The sequence below is a fragment of the Saccopteryx leptura genome, chromosome 7 (assembly GCF_036850995.1).
Source record: "Saccopteryx leptura isolate mSacLep1 chromosome 7, mSacLep1_pri_phased_curated, whole genome shotgun sequence".
Taxonomy (NCBI): domain Eukaryota; kingdom Metazoa; phylum Chordata; class Mammalia; order Chiroptera; family Emballonuridae; genus Saccopteryx; species Saccopteryx leptura.
Window position 1 is genome coordinate 49,540,736 of NC_089509.1, and position 11,712 is coordinate 49,552,447.

General features: G+C 35.4%; 1 non-coding gene across 1 annotated transcript; it reads left to right on the forward strand.

Moving 5' to 3' along the window:
• The first annotated feature begins 1,677 nt into the window (after positions 1 to 1,677).
• On the forward strand, positions 1,678 to 1,753 carry TRNAV-GAC (transfer RNA valine (anticodon GAC)). Its single transcript has one exon. It is a non-coding gene; the product is annotated as a tRNA-Val (tRNA).
• The last annotated feature ends 9,959 nt before the right edge of the window (positions 1,754 to 11,712 follow it).

Consider the following 11,712-nt stretch of genomic DNA (forward strand, 5'->3'; position numbering starts at 1 on the left):
TTTGTTTCTTTCTTTCTTTCTTTTTTGCTCACAGTATAATTTTTTAGGTATGTCTTTAAACAGAAATTCCAAGTTTTAAAGCAAAATATATCAATATTTTTATTAAGTATAAATTGTTGGTATGGCTGCTCTCTCATAAAGTAATTTCACAATCATCAGTGTTATACTACTGAAACATGTTTGAAAGCAGATGTTCTTTCTTCAAAATACAAAATTACATCCACCAACTCAGCTGCCTCATGGATTTTACTCTAGTTTCTCCTAGATCATGGGTATCTCTGGAAACGGCTTCAGTCAGGCTTCACCTGATCTTTGTGGACCATAACCAACAATCACTACATCATATTAACCATTCATACTTAACTTAAATAGATCAAGTTCATGAAAGATGCGCAGCAGGGAGCTGGCTTGAGAAATAATCAAAGATTTTAAGCATAAGAAGTTCAATTTTGTTGCCCGGAAATTAGTTGTGTATTATCCTGATACTCAAGAAGCCATATTAAATGTATATTAAAAACCCAACAGTGGGTTTGTAAAGGGTAGGAATTCAGGACTTATTGTGGCCAAGGTCTGGAAGTGGATGAACATACTAAAGGCCAATGAAACCAAAACTGATGATTCATAGTTAGATATTATTTCAGGATGGCTTATATTCAAATGAGTAAGAACATCATTAATTGATGCATATCCTTAAAATGAGCCAAAAAGGAAACCAGCCTATATATTAATACCACATGTCTTCTGTTCATTAGTGTATCTATGAAAAATAAGAAAAACATGTAGCAATTTCTTTCCTTCCAGCAGATGTTTATGTGTTCCTGAAGAGTACAGGCTATTCAATCAGAAATTGAAATATCTTGGCTTGATAAAGCTTTTTAAAACAACACTTCCCAGTAGAGACTTAATAAATGGGAATAAGAAAAATTCATAAGAAAATTTACTTGTAAGTAAGAAAGAATAATAAATATCATCCACCCCTACTGAATTACAGACATTTTATATATGGGTATGGTTATTTATGTATCTATATAAAAATGGTAATATTGTATGTGATTTTTTTCTACTCTTCACTAGGGTTTTGGTGTTTGAATCAAGAAGACCTGAATTTGAATCTCAGCTCTGCCACCCACCAGCTGTGTGGATTAGATAAAAAACCAATCTTTGAGAGAGTCAGTTTCTTCATCTTTAAAATGTTTAATAATTATAATAGCTACCTCATAAGGCTGTTGTGAGAACTAATGCAAAGACAGAAAACACTCTCGTTATATGCCATTTAATACATATTACCTATTAATTACTATAATTTTATGTGTATTTTTAAATAATAAACATGCTTCTTTTTAGAAAACAATAACCTCAATATGAATTAGTTATTTAGAAAGTTACATAAACATTTGTTTTTTCTTTTTCTTATTTTTTAATTGAAAATGTCAGCTTAATTGTTGTATAGTTATTCTATGAGTGATCAATTATAACAAATAAACACTTATTTGTATTTTTATCACCTTTTAGTTAGATTTAACATTCTTCTTATTCTGAAAATATCTACTAACATTTAAAAGAATTTAACCTATATTTAATTAGAATATATTTTAAAGTATATGTATATATGTAAATATATGAAGGCTTATATATCTCAAATCTTTACTAGTTAGACTGTACAAAAAGTCTTAATAGGCCCTGGCCGGTTGGCTCAGTGGTAGAGCGTCAGCCTGACGTGCAGAAGTCCCGGGTTCAATTCCCGGCCAGGGCACACAGGAGAAGCGCCCATCTGCTTCTCCACCTCTCCCCCTCTCCTTCCTCTCTGTCTCTCTCTTCCCCTCCCGCAGCCGAGGTTCCATTGGAGCAAAGATGGCCCGGGCGCTGGGGATGGCTCCTTGGCCTCTGCCCCAGGCGCTGGAGTGGCTCTGGTTGCGACAGAGTGACCCCATGGAGGGGCAGAGCATCGCCCCTGGTGGGCATGCTGGGTGGATCCCGGTTGGGCGCATGCGGGAGTCTGTCTGTCTCTCCCCATTTCCAGTTTCAGAAAAATACAAAAAAAAAAGTCTTAATATAGTTGAAGAAAAATTATTCTATGATTCAAATACGATTAAGGAATTATTTCTTATTGATTAGCTCCCAGATTCACTCACAGAAGTTTCTCACAAAATATGCTGCCGTCATATATTATATATTTAGAAGAGATCATCATTTGGCTGAAGCTTCCTGCATTAATAAAGCCTATTCCTCAGTCTATTCACACCCGACTTTAAAGGCAAGCAGTTTAGACTCTCACAAGGAAACGAACTTAAAACTTATTTTTACCTCCAAACCTTCTAAATTTCTTTAAGGCTCAGATAATTCTCACCAAGTCTGCCTCACGTTCTTTTTTTTTTTTTTTGGGGGGGGGGGTATTTTTTTCTGAAGTTGGAAACGGGGAGGCAGTCAGACAGACTCCCGCATGTGCCCAACCAGGATCCACCCAGCATGTCTACTAGGGGGCGTTGGTCTGTTGCCGGCATGCCCACCAGGGGGTGATGCTCTGCCATCTGGTGCGTTGCTCTGTCGCAACCAGAGCCATTCTAGCGCCTGAGGCAGAGGCCACGAAGCCATCCTCAGCGCCCGGGCCAACTTTGCTCCAATGGAGCCTCAGCTGCAGGAGGAGAAGAAAGACACAGAGGAAGGAGAGGGGGAGGGGTGGAGAAGCAAATGGGCACTTCTCCTGTGTGCCCTGGCCGGGAATCGAACCCGAGACTCCTGCACACCAGGCTGATGCTCTACTACTGAGCCAACTGGCCAGAACCCTCATTTTCTTCCTGTACTCTCTACCTCCCTTCTGAGAAATCAAACTACCCACCTACTGGAATACACAAACACTATTTATTTGTATTTGTATTATTTAAGGTTTTCCACATTTTCAAAAACACTTAAAGAAAAGGTTAAGATTTTCTCTTAAAATAATAACTCTATAAATAATACCTAATGAGATAAATTAGGACATATATTTAATATTCATATTCCAATAGGTTAAAAAAAGCATGAAGCATAATGATGCAGCTATAATGGTGATTTTCATGTATTGTTTGGGATATTGTATTTCATTCACCGCCCTTAAGAAAAGCAAATAGCTTCTCATAGTTAACAAAAATCATACTAAATAAATCATTAAAAGCTAAATGGATGTATAGGTTTTACCTCCAGTGCTCAGAGGAAAGGAGAATGTTGAATAAATACTTTCTAAATAATAATGTTCTAATTGTACCTTGCATTTGTGGAGTACTTTTATTTTATTTTATAGCCATATATGCAGATTGCTACATATATGTTCTAATTGCTACATAAATTTACACAGAAGTAAGACATATTAAAATATAAAGCCACCAAATTTTAGAAACAGAGAATGGCAAAATAATTGGTCATAAAATATCCAGAATACTTAGTTTAAAAATAAAAGTATCATTAATGTTTAGGAAGTTTGGAAAACTTTTCCACTCTGATCTAAAATCCTCATGCTTGCTTTCTGACCAGAAATGAAACTGGTTATAATTATTAACATGTCAAACCCCAGCAGAGGGATTCACAGGGCTTAAACTCAAGCACCGTGAGAAGATCACCCACTGATGAATGCCACATTATCTCACAAGGATTGGTCTAGCCACAAAAATTATTCTTGCTTATGGAAATCTTTTTTGCCTGGTGTGGATGCAACCCGAAAAGTTTTTGACTATTTGAGTCAAAGGGCACAGTCAATGTTAGGGAGGGTTGACTTATCACAGGAGAAAAATGAAGTATACAAATATAAATTTGTTAGAATAAGTTAAAAAAGTGACGTTACAGTAAGTCCCTGAGTTACAAACATACGGCTAACATACAACTGGTACTTACAAATAGAGTGTCATCAGGGCTATTGGTAATCAACTGCAGTTGGACATCAATGAAATCAATATCATAAAGTTTATCAACTCCCAGGGCAAAGAACTAATCAATGAAGACCTTATGGAAATAGAGCAGCAGATGATAGCATTTAGGGAAGAAAACAGAGACCTAGGAACTCCAGACCAGAAAATGTTTTTTACAAAAGAGTTAGCTGTAGACCTGGCTAGTTACCTCAGTGGATAGAGAATTGACCTGGCATGTTATAGCAAAAGAAATTCTGAAATAAGTATAAACAAATAAACATATATATACATATATAGCAATGTATACATAATCTAAATTAGATAACTTTCTCAAATATCAGCAATATTAACAAGTCTCTGTATTGTTCACTTTTAAATGAATTTTTAAAATTTTTTGCCTAAATGTTCACATATTTATGAAGACCTATGTTTTAAAAAATACTTTGATTATCTGAAGTTTAAATTTCTCATTGGTTTCTAGAAGATAATCTTTATTCTTTAAAACAAAGCTATTTGGATAGAAATGCTGATAAAACATTAACCAAGAATACACTAATATTGTATGATATATATAGCAACCATTTTAATTAAGACTCTAACTTCCCTGTTTGATTGAGAGGGAGAAGAAACTTTATTTAAAAAACATCTTTAGCCATGGTAGGGAGGCTCAGTTGGTTAAAACGTTGTCCTGATATGCCGATGCTACAGGTTCCATCCCCAATCAGGGTACACACAAGAATTAAACAATGAATGCAATAAATGGGTGGAACAGCAGGTCAATGTTTCTCTCTCTCTCTCTTCTCTCTAAAATCAATCAATCAATAAAAAAAATCTTTTAACTAAATTTCTAATCTTTTACACTGCCGTGGAGACTGAAAATTGCACTAATACTAATGCCATTCTGTTGACCACTTAATTGGAACAAGAGCAAAGGAAAACCTTTACATTGTCAAACCATTTAGTGCTTATTTGAACATATTAAATGGAGTTTATGATTTGGGAGTGGTCTTTCAATAATTACAGTTGATTACGGAGTATATTTAAATTTGCATAACAGCTGAGTGTTTCTTTCCCTTTTATGGAATTTATTGGGTGACATTGTTAACAAAATTACACAGGTTTCAGGTGCACAAGTCTACAAACACATCTTCTATACACTGTATTGTATATGTACCACCCCAAGTCAAATCTCCATCCATCATGATTTATACCCCCATGCCCTCCTCCATCTTCTCTGATCTGCCTCCCCTCAGCAGTCACCACAGTCACCAATGTTCATGAGTTCTTTCTTTTCTATTTTGCTCAATCTTTCTACCCATCATCCAGCTGCCAGTTGACTTTCTATCAATAAGTCTGTCTCTATATTGCTGGTTACTTCATTAGATTTCACATAATAGTGAAATCATATGGTCCTTGTCTTTCATTTCACTGGCTTGTTTCATTTAGCATAATGCCCTCTGGGTCCATCCATGCTGTCACAAAAGGTAAGGTTTCCTTTTTTATAGCTGAGTAATATGCCATTATGTAAATGTACTACAGCTTTTTTTCCTTTACACACCTACTGATGGATACTTGGGTTTCAGATTTTGGCTACTGTAAATAATGTTGCAATGAACATAGAGGTGCATATATTTATACTACATTGCTATAGCTGTGATGTGGCCTGACCACAAGTGTAAATATGATGTTAGAAACCAAGGGACAAATTTAAGGAAGAGGAAGCTTAATTTATAGTGGACTTCTACTCATTTATTTTATATTGTTTTTATATAGATTTTGGTTCCTAAAACTTTCACATTTAGCTTATATAACATCTGCATTTAATTTGCTCATTATCATTACTATTATCATTGTATATATTATTTCAAATGTATATATTTTCACAAAGTAATGGAGACATGATTACACTTTCTTTTTTGATTCTCAGTCCTTCAAAATTCACATTTGTTGTTTACTAATCCATTTTAAAAATTCTCTCTTTTATCAAACAAATAAGGTTTATCTAATTTAGCATTTTCTCAGGATTAGATTGTAGTAAGGTTATGTGACACAGGAATACATTAGAGTATTAGAGTGTGTGCTGTCTAATAATGTTGCTTTATTTTTCATGTTCCCATTCATTAATTAGAACATTATTTTGTTTTTCTATTTTAATTAGCAGTTTGACATTAAAAGTAACTTATTTGAAGTAATATTTATTTTACAAGTTTTAATAAGTTTATCTACTTAGTTTATAACCTATGCAGAGAAATTCTGCAGTGATATTTATTTGTCTTTGTTTCTTAAAATTGTAACATATAAGAAAGTCTTTCAAGAATATATATATATATTTAGAGAATTATTAATTTCTTTATAATTTAAAATTTTTATTTTTCAATTATAGTTTATACAATGTTATTTTGTATTTGTTTCAGATGCACAACATAATGGTTAGACAATCATATACTTTACAAGGTGATCTTCCTGATATTTCAATTACCCATCTGGCACCATACATAATTATGACAATATTATTGAATACATTCCCCGTGCTATATACTTTATATTTCTGTGTCTATTTTGTAACTACCGATTCATACTTCATTCCTTCACCTTCCATAGGCCCCCAGTCCCGTTTCCTTGTGGCAACCATCTGCCTGTTTCTGTAGCTACGGGTTTGTTTCTATTTTGTTTGTTTATTTTGGTCTTTAGATTCCACATATAAGTAAAATGATATGGTATTTGTCTTTCTTTGTCTTATTTCATTTAGCATACTATCTTCTATTATTGAAATACATTATATATAAATTTAATGACCAATATATTTATTACAATTAAAATTAAAATATTCTTTTAATCATTTTAATGTTACAAATGGTCAAATAACCATGATTAGTTTAATAGAAGATACAGAAATGGATATATTCTGGATTTAGTTTATAAAACAGACATTTTAACATAAGTTATTCACCGATGTAATTTGTAGCTAACATAGCATAGAAATTAACTGACCACTACCATGACAGGTAAATGCAATTTTATTGAATGATTTTGAAAACAACATTTACGGATATTGGGTGTTTATTTTAAGTGGTCTAATCATTTTTGTCTTTAATAAAATATTAGGCAAATCTTCAATACTTAAAAGAGATAAAATTTGAAATGCCTTGGTTTGAAAAGAGATGGGTGGTTCTGAGATACTGCTGTTTAAAACCACAATACTCTTCAGGCTCTAAGAAGCAAACTTTAAAAACTACCCTGTCCACGGGGTCCTATACTGCAATCTGCCCCTTCATTTGGAGTTAACCCTCAAGGACCCCTACCAGGACAACTTTGGCAAATGGATGTTACTCATATACCTTCATTTGGCAAACAGTCCTATGTCCACGTTGCAGTGGATGCATATTCTGGATTTATAGTAACCTCTGTCAGAATAGAAAAGGCTGCTAAGCATGTTATAGCTCATTGTCTGTATGCATTGTTCTGTTATTGGATTTCCTAAACTGGTTAAACTGAAAATGCTCCTGCATATGGAGCAAAAGCATTTACTGTATTTTGTCATTCTTACAATCTTTAAAGTTAAGGTATTATTAAATTGTACCCAGCAAATATTTTAAGGTCAATTTAAAAAAATTTAAAAGGGGGTAGTCATATCCTGGAACTCCTACAGGTCTACCATATCATGCTTTTTACTTAAAAAAATTTTAAATTTCTTTTGAATGCTGATGAAGAGGATATGCCAAATCTTTTTCTCCTGCAAACTACTAGCTTCTTTATTTGATCCAGCTAATAACACTATTTTGTCTTTTTCCAAATAGCTCCAGATATATGGAAAAGATTTATATAGGTGGATGGGGATCCTCAAACCCCTCAGCGAGATCTTCTGAGCATGGCTTTTAAGATACCAAGAAGCAGAAAAAGCCCAATAGAGATCAGGGGAACTACCAGCTTTTAGAATACGCCCTTAAAGGCTCCAATGCCCCAAAGGGGTCTCATAGGATGCCCATCTGGGTCCTGCTTCAATAGTGGAAAGGAAGGTCATTGAGCTAAAGCCTGCCAGACTTACATGCCTCTGCTGTGAGGAACCAGGGTCACTGGAAGGTAGGCTTCCCCCTCGCTCCTCTAAGGGAGGTTTCAGTTTCTTCCAGCCATGCTCCAGCCACCTATGACCTAACCTTGCCCAGAATGCTGGGTTTGCCATGGAAGGCTGAAGATGCCCAGGGCCGACGGCCCCATCTACAACACTGTGGACGAGCCTAGGGTATTTCTTCCAAGAAGCAGGTAAACTGATCTCATTTGCACAAGGGTCACTTAACTATATCTTGCCTGAATAGTCAGGTTTTTCATTCTTCCCTTGAAGATCTATGTTGTGGGTGCTGATAGTCCTATTTTCTGCTGCTTTGTTTAATATATAGTGTTTCCTTTATTCCTCCTACCTCAATGCCTCACTCATATTTCAGGCTGGGACCTACTCCTAATTTAGAGCTCTCTTTCCCCCTTTTGCCAACTTCTATTATGAATCTACCTTTGCCACCCAGCTTAATGTATCCCAAGGTTCTCTTTACCAAGCCACAGTCGCAAAGCTCCAGGGAAAAGCAACCTGGTCTCATCTCTCCAGGCAGAGGAGAACAGAAGCTCCATATCCACACATGCTGCAGATGGCATTTCCAGTCTACCTAAATCATTACCAGCCAGAAGCAGCAGTCATTGGGACTTGGATGTGAGCTGCAAAGTATAGAATTGTGACAACAATGCCAGTGCCATGCGGACTTTTCCTGGATGTGGACTTTTCCTGGACTCTTGCTCCTTGTGACAGCTCCTAACAGACTGAACTGGGGTTGAGTTACATTTTTCAGGGATTTGGCATGGTGTTGGGGCCAACTGGGACTTGGTGAACATGTTAAGGACACTACTCTTTTATGGATTCTTGCTGTATTGGCCAAGAGTTTGCTTAAAGGCTTTAATCACTGTAAAAAAAAGAATAGAAGACTAGATAATGAATATGTGGCATGTATACACCATGGTATACTATTCAGCCATAAAAAGTGATAACATCAGATCACTTACAACAAAATGGTGGGATCTTGATAACATTATATGGAGTGAAATAAGTAAATCAGAAAAAAAACAAGAACTGCAGGATTCCACCCATACATTGGTGGGACATAAAAACAAGACTAAGAGACATGGACAAGAGTGTGGTGGTTACGGGGGGTGAGGGGAGAGAAGGAGGGAGAGGGGTAGGGGGAGGGGACAAAGAAAACTAGATAGAAGGTGACGGAGGACAATCTGACTTTGGGTGATGGGTATGCAACAGAATTGAATGACAAGATAACCTGGACATGTTTTCTTTGAATATATGTACACTGATTTATTGATGTCACCTCATTAAAATAAAAATTTATTTATAAAAAAAATAAATAATAAAAAAACACTACATAATAACAGAATTTTAGAAAGTGGTTTAGACTTCATCAACTACAGTATTAGCCCAAAGATGTTCCTTAAAACACCACCCTCATTATATGCTAACTAAAAACTTGATTCCATGACCAATACATCTGAGAAACTTTTTATGCCTAGTACATTCTCATTTAGGCACTACTTAATGTATATTAACATTTTAGTAGTTTTGAGACATCACATAATGAAACACAAAACAAAACAGCTACTTCACTGAAGTTTCAAAAATGTTTCCCCAAATTATTTAACAGAAAGTTTCTATTTTTGTAATATTAATATCCTAAAAAATTAGTTTATCTGATAACATAATTTTATGATAAAATAGTCATTCTTGGTTTAATCCTACAATTAAATTCAATAATCACTTCTATAATGTCTTCAAAGATAATGATTCAAATTATGATTATATAATTTAGAAATGGGAAACTGACTGTAACTATGGGAAAGCAATTTTATATTTGCACAGTTTAAATGTTCACAAAGATCTTTATAAGGTTCATTTGTTTCAATAAAATATTACAAAGAGTTAGCCAGTTGTAGCATATTTTCACTTAAAAATTGTTTTGCCTCATTAAAATAATACTCATCCTGCTTCAAGTTTTAAAATCATCTATATTCACAGAGATCTTTGGATAAGATATATGCAACCATTTTAATTGTGGAAAGGACTCATTGACAATTATAAACTTGAAGGAAATTAAAGATGATAATCTGAACTAGCATCACATATAACTTACCCTTGTTTGGGAAAATATATTTTGCATTTGAAGTTTCAGACCTGGCATCAGTTAGTTTGGAGATGCTAATTTCAAGTGACCTTTTGGTGGTTGTGTTAAATGTGAAACCATGTTATAGCACACAGATGCCATAAGGTCTACCTGAATATCTACTATACATACCTTGTGCTTTTATGCACTTAATTCTTTGATATACCTATGAAAAAGTTACCTAAAATTGGCTGCTTATTTTTTTATTTTTTTTTTACAGAGACAGAGAGAGAGAGTCAGAGAGAGGGATAGACAGGGACAGACAGACAGGAATGGAGAGACAAGAAGCATCAATCATTAGTTTTTCGTTGCGCATTGCAACACCTTAATTGTTCATTGATTGCTTTCTCATACGTGCCTTGACCATGGGCCTTCAGCAGACCGAGTAAACCCTTGCTCGAGCCAGTGACCTTGGGCTCAAGCTGGTGAGCTTTTGCTCAAACCAGATGGGCCCTCGCTCAAGCTGGTGACCTTGGGGTCTCGAACCTGGGTCTTCCGCATCCCAGTCCGATGCTCTATCCACTGCGCTCTATCCCGGTCAGGTGGCTGCTTATTTTTACACACGTGAAATTCATTAATTCTAGCTCAGTAATACTTCTAAAACTTCTTTGAAACGGCTTATTTATTTATCTGTCAATAATTCATTAATTGAACTAAATATATATCTAATATGTACTGGCACTGTTCTTGGAAATGGGGACACAGCATTGTATAAAACTGAAACCCTCCGTTGCCTATCCATCCACCCCCTACCCCACTATTTCAAAATTTATGTTTTCATTTGGGACAGATGACAAATAAATATATAACATAATATTAAGTAGTGGTCAGTGAAGGCATCTGAGAAGAGGGTGATATTGGAACTGATATTTGAATGACATAAGTGTTGCAGTTAAGGGGATCAGTGAGTGTGAAGACGCTAAGGTTTTCTGTATTGCTTGAAGAGTCTATAAGAATATTTTGTCATCACTTGTATAGCAAAATGCAAAAAATGCATGCATCTTATTGAAAAGCTATACATTACATATGTAAAAATACTGAGACTAGTTCAAAGGCAAAAGTTTTTAGGTTTTTAATATCGAAGTATTAGAAATGTTTAAAAAGAAACAAAATGTGTTTTTTCTCTGTCAAATAGTAATTCTGATAAGATAAATTAATTTTACTAATTTTAATATTTAGTCAAACACAGTTAAACATTAACAATGTTATATTTATTATCTGGATTTTAAGAACAAATATCAAGTATATTGTATATCTATCAAGAGAAATACAAAGGCAAATAGAAGTAAAATCTTGGCCCTGGCTGGTTGGCTCAGCAGTAGAGCATTGGCCCAGCATATGGAAGTCCCAGGTTCAATTTCCAGTCAGGGCACACAGGAGAAGCTGCCATCTGCTTCTCTACCCCTCCCCCTTATTCTCTCTCTTCATGCTCCCGCAACCATGACTCGAATGGTTCAAGGAAGTTGGCCTCGGGCCTTGAAGATGGTTCCATGGCTTTGCCTTAGGAGCTAAAATAGCACAGTTGAACAATGGAGCAGTGGCCCCAGATGGGGAGAGCATTGCCCAGTAAGGGGCTTGCTGGATAGATTCTGCTTGGGGTGCATACGGAAATCTATCTCTCTGCC